General features: G+C 34.4%; 2 long non-coding RNA genes across 6 annotated transcripts; both read left to right on the top strand.

Moving 5' to 3' along the window:
- The first annotated feature begins 31 nt into the window (after positions 1-31).
- LOC124450516 lies at positions 32-7,325 on the top strand. 5 transcript variants are annotated; one of them, XR_006950034.1, is made up of 11 exons: positions 32-701; positions 852-860; positions 1,653-1,733; positions 3,346-3,640; positions 4,234-4,284; positions 4,370-4,437; positions 4,571-4,813; positions 5,217-5,520; positions 5,784-6,273; positions 6,359-6,455; positions 6,683-7,325. It is a non-coding gene; the product is annotated as an uncharacterized LOC124450516 (long non-coding RNA). The 5 variants fall into 5 exon arrangements; XR_006950030.1 differs by having other exon boundaries at positions 4,366-4,437; positions 6,389-6,455; XR_006950029.1 differs by having other exon boundaries at positions 4,366-4,437.
- Positions 7,326-8,614: 1,289 nt separating this feature from the next.
- LOC124450522 lies at positions 8,615-9,328 on the top strand. Its single transcript, XR_006950043.1, has 2 exons — positions 8,615-8,784; positions 9,055-9,328. It is a non-coding gene; the product is annotated as an uncharacterized LOC124450522 (long non-coding RNA).
- The last annotated feature ends 8,383 nt before the right edge of the window (positions 9,329-17,711 follow it).

The raw sequence follows: 17,711 nt of genomic DNA, 5'->3' as shown, positions 1-17,711 counted from the left end.
ATCCATATTTCGTCTCATCAGAATTGAATATCCCTAATCTTTGGAAGATCTTTCTGATGGAATATCTTTTTCTTTGGTTTCATTTCTTTTGGGCAATTTCAGAATCAAGCTTTTAACTTCACCATCTGTAAGCGTGGATAGACGGTTCTTTGTTCGGCAAAGCCACTGTCAGTTTATGTATGGACGAAATCGGTTATTCAAGCCTGGTCTTTGTTAGATAGATAGCAATTTTACTCGCAATTTATATACTTGTAATATTCTGATATTTATTAAACAACTTTCAATTGTGTAAGTGAATTAAATTTGAATTAAGTTAAGCTTGCGGTAAATTAAATATGCAATATTGGTTCAGAAATCAGGAATGTCAATTTATGACATTACATCAACATGACAATTTCTAGTGAGTCGTGTAACTATCATCAATTTGGCTATTTCCTTTCGTATTATGGAGTCAGTTTAGTTCACTGATATGTATATTACACTGGATAAAGCACCACGTATAAAATATAGTAAGATAATTGAAGCCAGAAGTTGGCTAATCTGATTATGACCTTCGTGGGGGGTATCAGTCCCACTTTACTATACTTTTGTAATACAAAATCACAGTTTTTGCATTTTTATTCGTTCTATCAACATTTGATTCTAGCAAAATTTTTGTGAAAGGGACAGAACAACCGGCAAAAACCTTTTGATGAACATTAGTAAGTTGAAAACGGTGTCATCAAACTCTATGAGAAGATGTAAATCATCAAAATTTGCGAATTAAAGTACCTCTGTTGTCACATAAAGTGAAGCAAAGTTTTCAACAAGTTCCTATATGAACAACTTCAATATCATGTTTCTAAATGTAGATCGTCCAGGTTGGTACAATCCTGAGAAGGACTGTTTTTGTTGTTGACTGATGTTTCGGCAACCTTAGCAGTAGTCGTCTTCAGACTCATATGAGGAGTAAACATCAGGTTAGCCACATTTACTATCTGGTTCTTACGTCATTGTATTGTGTGTATTAGGTAGGTAGGATGTGTGGATGTCAATGTGTGGGTGTCAAGTGTGTATTGTGCATTACTTACAATTACCAGCACCTTAAAAGACTTATTCACAATACAAACAAACGATCAACTAAAAACATTATACTTCATACTAATTCACAATAACAATACACAATTAACACCCACTCATTTAACTCCTCATATTACTATACAAACCTGAACGATCTACATTTACAAACATGTAACGATACTCCCGGGTTCATACCATTTACTTTAATATTGATTTTGTCGTGTGGTAAATTCTTCCATTGGTGATTTATGGCGATGATAACTATCAAGAACTTTTCAACTTTTTATCATCAACCTTTCACTCTTTCACTAACAATCATGTAACTACGCGAAGCTCTTAAATTCTTTAATAATGAATATTTTTGAAGATTTGTTGATAATAGTTCTATAATAGTTCTATAATATCGTCGTGACGTCCAAATTCTTTCTCAAACACGAGATAATTTTCCCGCGTCGTTCAAGTTAAAATGGGAACTTCTTCACATCATCTCTGCAAAGAAACGACGATTTCAGGGTTGAAATATATGTCGTTTGTGTCTCATTTCATTTTAAATACGGTTCTACTACTTAACGTACCAAAACGTTTCTGTTTAGTTGTTCCCTTAAAGCAAGCCGAAAAGCTGAATTCGGAAGCCGACAAAGAGGGTATGCGTTTGACAAAGACGAAAGCAAGAGGTGAATAGCTTATTTTTCTTTACACTTGTCAAAAGTAAGTTTTAGCCTACTATGTTTAAGGCTATTTTGTACTTCGAGAAACGACATTCTTGCGTTAAAATCTAAGTGGAAGATTGTTTTGTCCAAGACAAGAACGCCCAAAACGTATGACAGCACTCGTTTGCATACCTTTCTAAGATTAACAATGAACTGTATGCACGAACAACCCTATGCGGATATTAACAATGAAACATCACTTGTGCAAAGAATAAAACTGTTTTGTTTGTTAAAAGGAACAATTGTCAATGTAAGGCACACTTAGGCTGCGTTTACACTATAACGGAGTAAAAGCTTATCAAGCTGATAGATAGGTTTAGTCTATTTGAACAGTTTCTGACCTTGAACAGTTTCACTGTCTTTTAATACAAAGAATATTCATCTCTAAAACGTTCATACGTATGTTTGCCTAACAGTTCAGTCATAAGCTATTCACTTATTCTGGATAGCTTTTGGAACTAAACGCTGTGTTCATCTTGCACTTCTACCACCTCTCGAAGGGTCATTTTCGTTTGATTCCCCTCTCGATGTCTATATGTCTTTTACCGCTTAATTTTACTCGCAATTGTTCCGACACCAGATCAGCCATGAATTGGTCTTGCATCATTTTATCAGCATACTCGTGGTATTAACATTGCGCTCCTTCTAACATTGCGATCATCCGGTTGTTCATTTTGCAGTAGTCTGTAGTTCAAGAAGACAATGAAATAGTTAAGTACTTATGTTAGCGTGCTTATGTTTGTGTATTGTGCTTGTGTTGCTGTACATAAGATTGATAAATAAAACCATTTATCTAACAACATTTGAGAAAATCAACCTTCCACTCCTCTTCCTTGTAAACGAGACAATTCTACTAAAAAGCAGAGAGCCTTATACGCTACAAGTCCCGGGCTTGTGACCGGTATAGCAGAGTTAAAAGGTGAAAGGTTTATCAAAGATTAATCAACTGAATATTCCTGCTCATTTTTGTTTGGAAGCATGTTGAACAGTTCATATGGACAAAGCATCCCGCTTTCCACTGGAAAAGAATGAATCTAATAATATCGACGTTAAACATAGATTGTTACAAGCATCCCGCTTGCCGATATGTATAAGTATAATCACAAGGTTAAATAGTTGGAATGTTATTAAACAAAAAGAATGCTATCATTGTATAACGTAATGTTATAAGCAACAACTACAAACAATAACGATCTTATCTAACAACATTTGAGAAGATTAACTTTCCATAACATTTTCCCTTTGGAAGAGATTTTAACAGATAGCCAAAATAAAAGTGTGAGAAACCTCTTACATAACAAGTCTGAAAGTGGAAACGGAAAATGAATGATTTACTAAGTTTGCTAGAGGAGAACAAATGAGTGAATGAAACCTTGAATCAATAAGAAATGTATGTACTCGACGAGCAAATGGAAGCATTTCAATTGCAACAACAGCCAAGCAATACTTTTTTCATGGCTTTAAACACAAAGACTCAGATCTTCATCCTTACAAACCTCGCGAAGAAACCGTTGCTCGTGTATGGAAAAATCTGATTATATTTCCTTTGTATTTTCTATTTGTTTGGACCACGCAGACGGGGCGTTGCAGATTTGTAAAAACTTCATTAAAGATGAAAGTCTCAGAAGCATCTTACCAAGCGAAACGAGCAGGTCGAACATTTGTCTTGGACATTTCATTTGTGTGGTGGACTTATCGATAGATTAAAAAGGCTTCATCAAGGAAAATTTCAAATCATTGATAAAGAATGCTAATGCATCAGAGTAGCAAGACTTTGACAACATGATATTGGCCATGGACCGTTCTCTCATTTCTTTGAGCCCACCAAAGATGCAACAAATTTCGATTTCAATGAGTCAAACTGCAATAAGGTTAGCTAGCCTTTTATTTGGTTTTGACTTTTCAAATTCTAACTATGTGTTTCGCGTATCTTTCAAGGCTTGCAGACTTCTGCTTTAATATCTCAAATACTTAACTCTTATATACTTGACAGTAATTAACATTAAATGGATTATTATAATAATGGTACTTAACATATACAAACTATTCATTAATTATCATGCTAATACTAAACGTGTAAAGTAATTGGACTGTGAGATAATGACGTCCGACACGTCTCGTATTGCTTCCTTGGAAGATTAGAAAAAGCTGTTAAGGCGTGGCACGGATGAAAAATTTTAAATTTTTTTATGAATTTAAACTAATGTAATGAATATGAATGGTGATTTGATTGGTTTTGCAATAAATTTAAATTGACGTCTCTACAGTTCTCATCATATGTATGTAAATTAAAGTGAATTTGGACTGTGAGATAATGACCTCCGTTTTCAAACTAAACTGTGAATTGGTTAATTTATGGAAATATTAATTTGTGGATGCCCTTTCTTTGTTTGTTATTCCCTTAAGACACACATAAAAACCAAGAATTGCTGTTTTCAAAATTATTATTAATGTTGGCCTGTAGAGATGAAGACAAGAAAGAGCGACAAGCAGCTTTGGCTGAAAACCATGAAAGGTAAATTTTGAATGTGAGATATATTGACGTTGGACACTTCTCGTTTTGCTTCTTTTGCAACATTACTCTTTTTACATATAGATAGGCAAGGTCACAATTCGTTTGTTGAAGTTTGCTGAAGAAGCCATTGTCAATGAAGTTGAAAGCGATGTGGTAAGGTTATGTTATGTTTCTATATCTTTAAATGGTTCTTGGCTGGTTATTTTCTTCAATCACAGGAATACGTCTAAAAAGAGATATTGTGATGAAAGTCATGTCGTAAAAATCTATTATATTTAATTATTAGTGGAAGATTTTCTCCGACATTTCCACCAGCTGCTGGTTCAGTTCAAGGACAAATACTCTTCAGCAAGGAGCCGCAAGTCTCTCATCAATGTTCATTCAATTGCTTCAGGGCAGTAGAATCATCGCGATTATTTGAATAGATTTATAGAGTAATAACATGTACTTTTAAAGAAGAAATTCTCGTTGTAGTTTTGTCACCGCCACAAACGAAGAACAATGTTTACGAAGCTCAAAGCCACATGTTGTATGTACTTTGCTCATCATTACTTATTTTTTACCGAGAGATTAGCTAGCTGTCGTGAATAGCGCAACTACAATTTTAAAAGTATAGTTTTCACAGACGGTTTTATTGTGAAATATTCTGTCTAATACAACAAAATACGCGAGATTAACCACATATCAATGCTTTACAAAAGTAAACTTGGAAGATTAGTAGAGAATTAAGAGAAAGCTGTTATAAGGCGTGGCACGGATTGAAACTTAAAATTTTTTTTTATGAATTTAAACTAGTGTAATCAATTTGATTTGTTTTGCAATAAATTTAAATTGACGTTGCATTTATGCAGCAACCCATGGTGGCTGTTTCTTTTGTCTATATTATCATGTCTCATTTTGCTTTCTTTGAACATAACACTTTTTACATTTAGTTTGATGAAGCAGCCATTGGCAATGAACTTTTAACATGCAATTGGCATAGAAGAAAGCGATCCGTTTTGAAAGTGTTGCTGTTTTCAAAATTATTATTAATGTTGGCCTGATGAGATGAAGACAAGAAAGAGCAACACGCAGCTTTGGCTGAAGAACATGAAAAGTAAATTTAAATAGAATGTGAGAATCAATTCGTTCGTTGAAGTTTGGTGAAGAAGCCATTATCGATGAAGTTCAAAGCGATGTTTTTCTTCAATCAAATGTAGCAGATATAAGCTAGCGTCAGGAATACGTTTAAAAAAGGTATTGTGATGAACGTCATCTCGTATAAATGTATTGTATTTAATTATTGGTACTTAGATGTGTGAAATGCAAGCTAATTGTGTGACTTATAGTGTTTATGAGTTAAATGCAAGAAGTATAGTAGAAGTATAGTGTTAGTGAGTTAGGTGGATTCATTATAATATTTGTGATTTAGGGGCTTAGACTATAACAGTTTTTGGGAGTCAATGTAATATAATATGAAAGAAATGCATATCATTATTTCATGTTTTCTTGTATTGTAGATCCAACATGGATGTAGTAGAGTTGTGAAAGTCCCTTTGCCACCTGTGTCCTTTGCTTCAATTACTCTCACTAGTTTTTCATTACGAATGTGTCATGGTGATTCATGGCCAAGATTGTTTATGTGTAGTTTTGATTCATTCTTGATGTCAGTTGTTTGTTCATATAATGATGATGGGCCCCATTGTTGTATGAGCCCACCTAACGGTGGTCAGCTGATAAAGATGATCAACTCTGCACTAAGCCATCTTTAAGTGATGATATAACTGGGGTATTGAAGTCCCTTTTCCTTTCCTCAAAGTTGTGTATATAAATGTTACGATATTCTTTCAACATGAAAACAAATGAGTGGAAAAAGTAGCTACAAAAGAAGATGGAAAAAGTTTTGTTATATGCTACTTGATTTATTTCTGTTGTTCTTGTGAAAATCTCAATGGTTTTTATTGGTGGTACTGATTTTTGGTTTGTTTATCGAATGGCACATTTATTCAGGTAATTGCATAGAGGTACAGTTTTCTCAGATTGTGCTGTAGACCTGCAATAAATGAGAGCTGTATATAGTTTCTTTTTTCCTTAGCTAAAGGTTTACTTATTGTCTTTGTGAAAGGTGTCGTGATGTCAATTATTGAAATGTTAACAATTGCAAGAGTCACTTTAATGTTGTACAAAGAAAGGTAAATATTGTGTTTTTATCGAAGAAGAAGTGTAATTAGTAAAGCTTTTACTGTAAAAGGCTTTAACTACAAATTTAATCCTTTGATCCTTTGAAAGTTCTTGTTCGATTGTTTAGTTTTAAACTCAATTGACCTATTCGTGATATATATGTTGTTATATAGTGAACTAATTTTGCAGATGCATTGTTACTTTGCATATCATTATTTCATGTATTCTTGTATTGTAGATCCAACCAACATGGATGTAGTAGAGTTGTGAAAGTCCCTTTGCCACCTGTGTCCTTTGCTTCAATTACTCTCACTAGTTTTCATTACGAATGTGTCATGGTGATTCATGGCCAAGATTGTTTATGTGTAGTTTTGATTCATTCTTGATGTCAGTTGTTTGTTCATATAATGATGATGGGCCCCATTGTTGTATGAGCCCACCTAACGGTGGTCAGCTGATAATCAAAGATGATCAACTCTGCACTAAGCCATCTTTAAGTGATGATATAACTGGGGTATTGAAGTCCCTTTTCCTTTCCTCGAAGTTGTGTATATAATATATCTGCTTTCAAGTTCATATCAACTTAAACTGCACTCATATCATGATAAAAATATATGGATATTAGTAGATATTGTCTATAGTTGATTCATTATTTGTGTTATTAATTATATTATCAATCATATTATTAATTATATTATTAATTATATTATTTCTTTGAAAGTATTGTATTGAATGTGTAATTAGTTTTGATTATTCCGACACAAGTAACATTGAATTGCTTCTTTGATCTTCATATTATGTACTTATGATTGATAAGCCATTTATTATGATTGTAAATTGTACAATAAATGAATAGATTCTACTTTGGACAAATGCCAAAATAAAATTAATGTAATATGAATAAATTATGTTACTGAATGATATTTTAAAATTTGATACAGACTGATCTATAAAAGTTTTAACACTTTATGTCATTTTATTACATGACAGAACATCAAATTGAAAGGCATATCCTTATCAATATTTGGAGTTAAATAGGCCATTATAACAACTTGATTTTCACGTTTGCCAGCGTCAGGAATACGTTTAAAAAAGGTATTGTGATGAAAGTCATCTCGTCGTATTCAAAACCATTTGAAATATGAAACAATGGACAAATACGCAGCAGCCTTGCTGCATCGTTGTAGTTTTCATCATCCAACGCGGCTTTCATGAATATGTAACAAAATACACACACTTTAAAACAGTTACTGTTGTTGGTCATTAATTGATTGTTAATAATGAAACATATCATTTAATACTAGCAGCTATTTCGCTTTTAATTCCTGTTATTATCGACCGTGGGAGTAATTATTAAAATGTTTTTTTCTCTTTTCCTGCTCCTTTTCCCTTTGAGAGAAGGTCATCTAGGAGGACCAGAGCGCCTATTTTTGCTTGTTTGCAGTGTATTAATTGTCGTTAATTGTATGTTGTATAGAATGATTGTGCATGCGTGAAGGAACCAAAATGACAAAAGATTTATTAACAATTGTGATTTTTCTGAACAATGGTGAAAGTGCATGTCAACTTCTTCAGAATGAAATTCTTCATTGACAAAGAAAATAAAAGGGAAGTTGTTATTTCTGTATTTCAATTAATACGACTGTTTTGATATGTTACTAATTGTATTTTGTATCTTTAAGCACTTTTTGTTCAAGCTCATGCAAAAGGAAGAAGGTGATGGATTTCGTTTGTGTGTGGGACTCCCTTATAAGAAAGAAGAACATGCTGCAATAAATGAAAGGAGTTGTAACGTCAAAAACTGGTTGGTTGTGTTGTAATTGTTTATATGAGTTTATTTACATTCATGAGTAATATACTTTCTAGGAGGTTGTATTGCTGATTTCCTAGGTTGTTGTAATATTAAGAAAAATTTCCAGAAATTTTTTTTGAGTGATATTTTTTTTCTTGTATAAATTATTAGCAGCTTATGTACTGTTTGAAGAAGGAATTATTTTGTGTTTAATGAGTGTAAATGACTATTTCAATGAAATGTTGATGTTATTGGGGAAGATAATGGACTATAGATAAAAAACAGAATTGGTATGTTTTGTTATTGTCTCTCTTCCTAAGTGTTTTATTGAAGCGTTTTGCGAATGGTTTTAATTTGCAGATATTGCTTTTGAGATGACACATCGTCAAAGATTGTGAGCAGTGGAGTTCAATGTAATGAACATTGGTGCGCTACAAATGCAAAAGAAGTGTGTTAGAAAGAAGTAAAAGTCAATGGACTCTGGCTGCAAATGGAGTAATTGGGAGAAAATTGCACGTTGTGTCAGCAGATAATGGACAACAAACATGGTATGTTATGTTTATGTTTTCCATCTAAAATTTCGTCGCATTTTTTCCCTTACGATGCTTGTTTTTGATGATAATTCGCAGATATTGCTTTTGAGATGACTCATCTTCAAAGATTATACATTCTTTTAGTAACATTCGAAATTTGTTGTATAATGTTACAACCCAATTTAAACATAAAAATCTTCATTTTTTTTTACTTCATCAAAATGAAATATGTTTAATATGTGTTTTTGTGTTTAAAAATCTATTGGAAACACATTCTATTTTTAGATGGCGATACAAGTGAAATTGAAGGGAAACGATGATAATAATGCTGCGTTAATGGTAATATTGCTTATGGTAATAGATTCTAGTTTGGCTCCACTATAAGTATAATTGGCAATGTAAATAAAGTTGGAAGTTCCCCTTCCTTCCTACTTTATTTAGATGAAGTTTAAGTTAAATGCTTTAATGTACAATAAAATAATATTGTACATTGTCTTTTTGTCAATAGTTTAAAGTAATTATAATACTCCTGTAATGATCATAATGAATTGATAGACTGTACATAAAAACCGGAATAAGAATTGAAGTAGTATGAATAATTAAATGATTTACTAAATAATTTGTATAGTTTGATGAATATCGATCGTGACCTGTAATATAATCTGCAGTATTAAGTAAGTCAAGGGGGGCCGAAGACACTACAGGGAAAGCAGTAAGTCGGGGGCGGCGAAGGCAGTACAGTTCGGCAAGCAAGGAAGGGGCTTGGAAGTCATCTGAATAGATGGCGGCCATCTTGTTGTGTGACAACATTTGATAATGGCTCGGTGGGTTTAATTTGATGCTGAATTGCGTTGACGTTATGATTAAAAAGTGTGCAGCAGATAGATTTATAAGCAGAAGTGAACTTTATGATTTAAAATGACTACGAGGAGATGACAAAAGGTAACGCCATTATGTTTCAAAAAGATTTCTTGCTCAAAGAGTTTAAATGGCTGAGCAGTACATGATCATTTTTGAATTTGAAAGTTTCAATGAACATATTTCATAACAAGATATATATAATTTTTTCCATTTCTCTTAACGTGTATCCAATGGGAATCTTTCTTACCAACATTTTGGGAGGAAAACATTTTGAAAACATGATGAGCCTGCATTATCACACGACAGAGAATCAAATCGATATCCCAAAGTAAAAGGAGATCTTTGTCAAAATGAGAACTCCTAACGGGTACGTCAAGAGAGAGGACACTCAACAACTCAGGTTCTTTGTTTGTTCCATCCAGCTGACCGAAAAAAGCAGGTGTGTGGTGTTATTTTGTTATATTTATACCAAAAGGTGATTGGTTTTGTTGTAAACTTTTTACCATAAACATGTTTTTGCAAACTTACATTAAGTCATTCATCTTTAACTTTTATTAACTAATATGTATCATGTACAATGTATCCTCCTATATTATAAATTTGACATTGTAAACAAGTCGAAACATGTTTATCGTAAAATTGGTGGGTTGATCGTTGTTTCAAAATGAAAAATCCAAAAAAGCAACAACAATACAGAACTTCATTTTCATTTTTTAAAATTTTTTTAATTACTACTGCTTTATCTTTTCATATTTAACATAATAATGATTGATTGTTGTTTATATATCAATTAGAAGATGAGGATGAGGAATGTCAAGCCATTAAAACTATATATTTTAAATCACAGCCATCCTAAAGTTCAAGAAATTAGAAAAGAAGAACAGTCAGGCTTTTCACATTAAAGTTTAATGGGGAACATGGTGCTACAGTTACATCATGTCAGTGGTTACGTAATATTGTTTGGGTATGTATTTAACTATACATTTACTCATCTACATCTACTCACCTTAACTTTTAAAGCACTCCCCCTTACTTTTACACCACTCCCTTACTTTTACCACTCACCCTTCCTTATAGATGACTCACACTTACTTTTAGATGCCCCACCTTTACTTTTAGAAGGCACACCCTTACTTTCAGATGACAAATCAATACTTTTAGATGACTATACCTACTTACACAACCCACCCTTACTTTTACACCACTCATGCTTACTTTTAGAAGAAACACTCTTACTTTTAGAACACTCACCCTTACTTTTACAAGATGCACCCTTAATTTTAGAAAGACTCACTCTTAATTTTAGATGACTCACCCTTACTTTTAGATGACAAACTATTACTTTTAGATGACTATACCCTTACTCTTACACCACTCACCCTTACTTTTACACCACTCATGCTTACTTTTAGAAGAAACACTCTTACTTATAGAACACCACCTTTACTTTTACAAGATGCACCTTAATTTTAGAAGGACTCACTCTTAATTTTGGATGACTCACCCTTACTTTGGATGACAAACTATTACTTTTAGATGACTATACCCTTATCTTACACCACTCACCCTTACTTTTACACCACTCATGCTTACTAGAAGAAACTCTTACTTTACCTCACCTTTACAAGATGCCTTAATTTTAGAACGACTCACTCTTACTTTTGGATGACTCACCCTTACTTTTAAATGACAAACCATTACTTTTAGATGACTATACCCTTACTCTTACATCACAAACCTTACTTTTACACCACTCATGATTACTTTAGAAGAAACACTCTTACTTATAGAACACTCACCTTTACTTTTACAAGATGCCCTTAATTTTAGAAGAGTCACTCTTACTTTAAGATGACTCCCCTTAGAGACTCACCCTTACTTTTAGAAGCCTCCTTTACTTTTAGATGACACACCCTTACTTTTAGATGACTCACCCTTACTTTTAGAAGGCACACCCAAACTTTTAGAGACTCACCCTTACTTTTAGAGGCACTCCCAAACTTTTAGAAGAGTCACCCTTACTTTTAGATGACTCACCTTTATGTTTAGAGACTCACCTTTACTTTAAAGGACACACCTAACTTTTACAAGACTCACCATTACTTTTATAAGGCACACCTAACTTTTAGAAGACCAACCTTATTTCAGATCACACACCTTTACTTTTAGATGATACGCTATTACTTTTAGAGACACACCCTTACTTTTAGATGACTCACCCTTATGTTTAGAAGACTCACCTTTACTTTTAAAGGACACACCTAACTTTTACAAGACTCAACCTTACTTTCAGATGACACACCTTTACTTTTAGATGACAGACTGTTACATTTAGAGACTCACCGCTACTTTTAGATGACTCACCCTTACTTTAAAAGACACACCCTTACTGTTAGAAGACTCACCCTTACTTTTGGAAACCTCATCCTTACTTTTCGATGACACACCCTTACTTTAGAAGACTCACCCTTTTAGAAGACTCACCCTTACTTTTAGATGACTCACCCTTACTTTCAGATGACTCACCCTTACTTTTAGAAGACACACTTACTGTTAAAGACTCACCCTTAATTTTAGAAGACTCACCCTTACTTTTAGAAGAATCACCCTTACTTTTAGAAGACTCACCCTTACTTTTAGAAGGCACTCCTAAACTTTTAGAAGACTCAACCTTACTTTCAGATGATACACCTTTACTTTTAGATGACACGCTATTACTTTTAGAAGACACACCCTTATCTTTAGATGACTCACCCTTACTTTTAGAAGACACACCCTTTTAGAAGACTCACCCTTACTTTTAGAGACTCACCCTTACTTTTAGAAGAATCACCCTTACTTTTAGAAGACTCACCCTTACTTTTAGAAGAATCACCCTTACTTTTGGAGACTCACCCTTACTTTAGAGGCACTCCTAAACTTTTAGAAGACTCACCCTTACTTTTAGATGACTCACCCTTATGTTTAGAAGACTCACCTTTACTTTTAAAGACACACCCTAACTTTTAGAAGACTCAACCTTACTTTCAGATGACACACCTTACTTTTAGATGACACGCTATTACTTTTAGAAGACACACCTTACTTTTAGATGACTCACCCTTACTTTTAGATGACTCACCCTTACTTTTAGAGACCACCCTTACTTTTAGAGACTCACCCTTTCTTTTAGAAGACTCACCCTTACTTTTAGATGACACCCCTACCTTTAGAGACTCACCTTACTTTTAGAAGGCACACCCTTACCTTTAGAAGACTCACCCTTACTTTTAGAAGACTCACCCTTACTTTAAGAAGGCACACCCAAACTTTTAGAAGACTCACCCTTACTTTTAGAAGGCACTCCCAAACTTTTAGAAGAGTCACCCTTACTTTTAGATGACTCACCCTTATGTTTAGAAGACTCACCTTTACTTTTAAAGGACACACACTAACTTTTACAAGACTCCGTCTTACTTTTTTAAGGCACACCCTAACCTTTAGAAGACTCAACCTTACTTTCAGATGACTGACTCTTACTTTTAGATGACTCACCCTTACTTTTAGATGACTCACCCTTACTTTTAGAAGACACACCCTTACTGTTAGAAGACTCACCCTTTCTTTTAAAAACTCACCCTTACTTTCAGATGACACACCCTTACTTTTAGAAGACACAGCCTTACTTTTAGATGACTCACCGTTACTTTTAGAAGAGTCACCCTTACTTTTAGAAGACACACCCTTACTTTTAGAGGACTCACACTTACTTTTAGAAGACGCACTGTTACATTTAGAGACTCACCTTTACTTTTAGAGACTCACCTTACTTTTAGAAGACACCCTTACTGTTAGAAGACTCACCCTTACTTTTAGAAAACTCACCCTTACTTTTCGATGACACACCACTACCTTTAGAGACTCACCTTTACTTTTAGAAGGCACATTCTTACCTTAAGAAGACTCACCCTTACTTTTAGAAGACTCACCCTTACTTTTAGAGGCACTCACAAACTTTTAGAAGAGTCACCCTTACTTTTAGATGACTCACCCTTATGTTTAGAAGACTCACCTTTACTTTTAAAGGACACACCCTTACTGATAGAAGACTCACCCTTACTTTTAGAAAACTCACCCTTACTTTTCAATTATCAATTAAAGTTGATTAAATAACAAGACAACTTGATTAAATAATCCTACAATCAGCACCATATTTTGTTTCGTGGACGTGATTGGTAGTTGACTTAAATCTAAAAATTTGAATTTGTTTCCCAATGAAATTTCTGAAGTTGTAGGTGAGAATCGTACGTCATAGGTTCGAGGTTCATTCAATGCTGTTGCAAAATAAGCATGATTGCTATTTTGAAATTTGATAAATTGTCGTTCGTCACGTGCACCATTCACGTTTTTTATTTGAATGATAGAATAATACAATCGTTTATCCAGAAAAATAATATGATCGTTTGCTACTTGTATTTCCTTATAGTTGTTATCGCTTCTCAAATTTAAAGTATAGGTGTCGGAACCATCTTGTGTTTGCAAATCAAAGGTGACAATACCTTCTAAAAAATGATTGACACGTTCGGGAATAACAAACGTAATGGTAAGCGTCGTATCTGCAACAATGTACTCGTTGTATACATCCGTGTACACTTCGTAATCCATTTTCAAATAAACTCTTAGATGAGGTTGCGGATCTTCGTCGTCGCGACATCTTTCCGGGTCCATGTATCCTATACCAAACGTAGCATGGTCCAAAACTTTGACAAGATGAGGAAATTGTTCACCGCATATAGTTCGCTATTCTCCGCGCAATGCTTCTATCATAGCATCATCTTCTGGAAAATATGTGTTTCGGGAAAAGAAACCATAGAACATCCTTCTTGTTCCAATCTGTTGAATAATTTCAACATGGGTGCAGCCATTCTATCATAACTATCGTAATCAAATCCTTCGTCATCAAACTCGTCGTCGTCATCCTCGTCCATTTTCGTCAAACGTTCTCTCTCATTAGGTTTTCATCATCATCATCATCATCAGGTAAACCCTCGCGTTTCCTTCGTCGTTTTCGCGTTCCTTACGACGTTCTTCCATACCTATTTTATATCGTTCTTCCATAGTCGTCTTTTAGGTTTTTGGACCGTCCAACCGAGCTTTTCCGCCTCTTTATGTTCTTTCTCAATTTTCATTTTAACTTTATTCATTTTTCTAAAACGGAGGTAGTCGTCGACAAAGGAGTCAATCGTCATGTATTCGTTCATGCGAAGAGAATGAATATTGAACAGAGAACAATAGGGATACTTCCAATCTCCTGCATCCTCGTCATACTTGTAATCGATGAGACACTTCAAGTTGACATCCAAATCTCGATCAATCTTCTTAAATCCAGTCAAATCAATGGTTTCACATTTTCCGTAATGAACTTGCAAACATTCTCGGCTAGCGCAAGGTGCAAAACAAATGTCGCATTTAGGTCTGTATGCCGCATCTTCTTGACATTTCGTACGCCAACAAAACGGACATTTTTTGGTGTCGCAAGGATGCGTGTTGAACGGCTGTTTAGGGAAAGATCTCATGCATCTCATGCAATATATTTTAGAAAATGCATAACATAATTTTCTATGTCTGAAATCAATTTTGGCAACATTGTACTGTTTTCGGAATTTTGAAATAAGACGTATAAATTCTATCGTAATCCTCTCCCGCTTCTCCTTTCGTGAGGAAAAGTCTGACTCTTCTACGACGTCGGCGAACTCGCCATCGCTGTATTTGTCTCCGTCGTTCATCACGTCTTTGCCAAAATTGTCTCGCTGCTTCGGGTATAAGTTGCAACGATGCACGAAACTCTTCCCTATGTTGCGCTTGGGTATCTTGTATTATACCTATTCTTCTGGAATTACGTCTACGCGTACGTTCGCTTTGTCGTTCTGATCTTTTCTTACTCGATTCATGCAAAGATACTCTTATGTTATCAAGAAACAGATCGTGGAAATTTTGTATGGATTGGAAACGTTCACCTTGGTCTTGAACGTCAATTAAATTAAGTAAAATGTTCACAAAATCACTCTCGAGCCAAGATAAAATCCCGAAAAATGTTCACCTAATGTGGCGTTACTCGTGTCCGGAACACTAAAAAATAACGTAACGTGAACCCTGATAACCGAGTCCGGATAATGTTCTTGTATATAAGAATATAAATATCTATAAATTAGCCTGAAATAAATAGGAAAATCTGTTTCCCTATACTCGTGAGGTTCAAATGTAAAATCTTTCAATATATCTCTCCAGCCTTCTCGCTCGCGAACCGACAAATAGCGAAACAAATTGTTGGCAGCCAGTTCCATTCAATTCCTGAAAAATGAACAACCATACTCGTCAACAACTTTCAAATTAAATACTAAATACGATGTAAGCTATGATTTAAAGAACACACAAAAAAATACAACTGACTTTAAGCTATGAATAAATTTTTAATAACCAATGACGTAACGAAACTTTTAATCAGTTATAATATGCACACTAATTTGTATATTATGAAGCAACCATTACATCATTTACATAATTCAATCTGTTTTTCAGTTTTTTTCAAACAATGTTCCAAGTTACGTTTAAAATCGACCAAATATTTACGTTTCATACAATTTTCAGCTTCGTAATCTTCCATGTGACCAAAAAACTCGTTTGTATTATCAAGCACGTTATCAATACACTTTTTTATCTTCTTTCTTACTTCACTAGTTTCTTCATTATTCGAATTTGTTGTATCATCATAATAGCACTCGTCATTTTCCGATCGCACGCAACGTTTTTTTGCTTGAGGAGGTGTTTCAGAAGATGTTTCTTTTTCGCGACGCATCTCTTTTCTAATCTGTCTTATTTCGTTTGCAGCTTGCGTTTGATTTATTGCAGAATGTGTTTTAGAAGGTGATTGAATATTTGAATCTGTATCAGAATTTTCTACATTTGGTGATTCAACTGTTCTCACTTCTCCGTGGTTTGATTGTAAAGAGTCGTCTGTTGCAAGGGTGCAGATGGTGTAGATTTAGGATATGCAAGGGGTGTAAGAGATGTAGGGTTGAATGATGTAGAGGGTGTAGAGACGTAGTCTGTAGGAGGTGTAGAGACGTCATCTGTAGGGGGTGTAGGGTCGTCTTGCGTTGCTGTTTCGTTGTTGTTGTTGTTGTCATGCGTTTCTTGTCGCTTGGATGATTTTTTGCTTTTTGATTTTTCTTTCTTACCTTTATTTTTCTTAGGAGCTCTCTGCGGTTCACGTATTGCCTCTATGTTGTCAAGTACATCTGAAAGAGTGTTGTTTGATTGCAAAGGTTGATCTGCTCTCTGACTTTGAGATGTGCTAGCTGCTTGTACATGATCAGAGAGATCAAAAGAAATCATGTGACGTACATCGGTTTGCTGCAGACGGAGTTTTATCCTATTATTTTTAATGCATATCATGTTTGCAACTGCATTTTGATACTCGTTGAATCTGTCAAAAGCGGCCAGGTCAAAATCTTGAGGTTTAGGACCAAAATAATGAAGGTAATCAACGAAAAAAGTATTTTCACATATTTGATCTTGAAACACCTTCAAAGCGGATGCTATAGCATTATCCGTAGAAGCAAACAAGTAAGCAGCCGCAGCACATCGCAAAAAAATTTTTTCATAAGCATCTATCCATTCCATAGCATCAGTGTTGTCTGGATTCAATGAAAATTTTGCTTTAATTTTGTAGACGTACATGTGAATCATGAGAAAGAAATCAAAATTGTTAGAACCCCTTTCTTTTGCTTCTAAAATGTTATCGTGTAACAAGACCAGTTGTATAGTGGGATGAGTTGATTGTAAATATATTTTTTTCAACATGGTTCGTTGACATTGAGTGTAAAATGTATTCTCGGACAGCGTCAAAGGAATTGTCTTGGAGGCAAAATGATCAAAAATAGGATTTAGGGTCATGATAGAACGACCTTGCTTACATACTTTATTAAACGTCGATTGCAAAGTTTTGTAATAACTTTTCATATTTTTAATAGCCTTGGGTAATTTTTCTTGTGTCTTTGATCTTTCTTTTATCATTAAATCTTTGAACAACACGTGCGCTG

Source organism: Xenia sp. Carnegie-2017, unplaced genomic scaffold, assembly GCF_021976095.1.
Source record: "Xenia sp. Carnegie-2017 unplaced genomic scaffold, XeniaSp_v1 HiC_scaffold_24, whole genome shotgun sequence".
Classification (NCBI taxonomy): domain Eukaryota; kingdom Metazoa; phylum Cnidaria; class Anthozoa; order Malacalcyonacea; family Xeniidae; genus Xenia; species Xenia sp. Carnegie-2017.
Note: the sequence above shows the minus strand (reverse complement) of the source record. Positions and strands in the feature narration are given on the sequence as shown.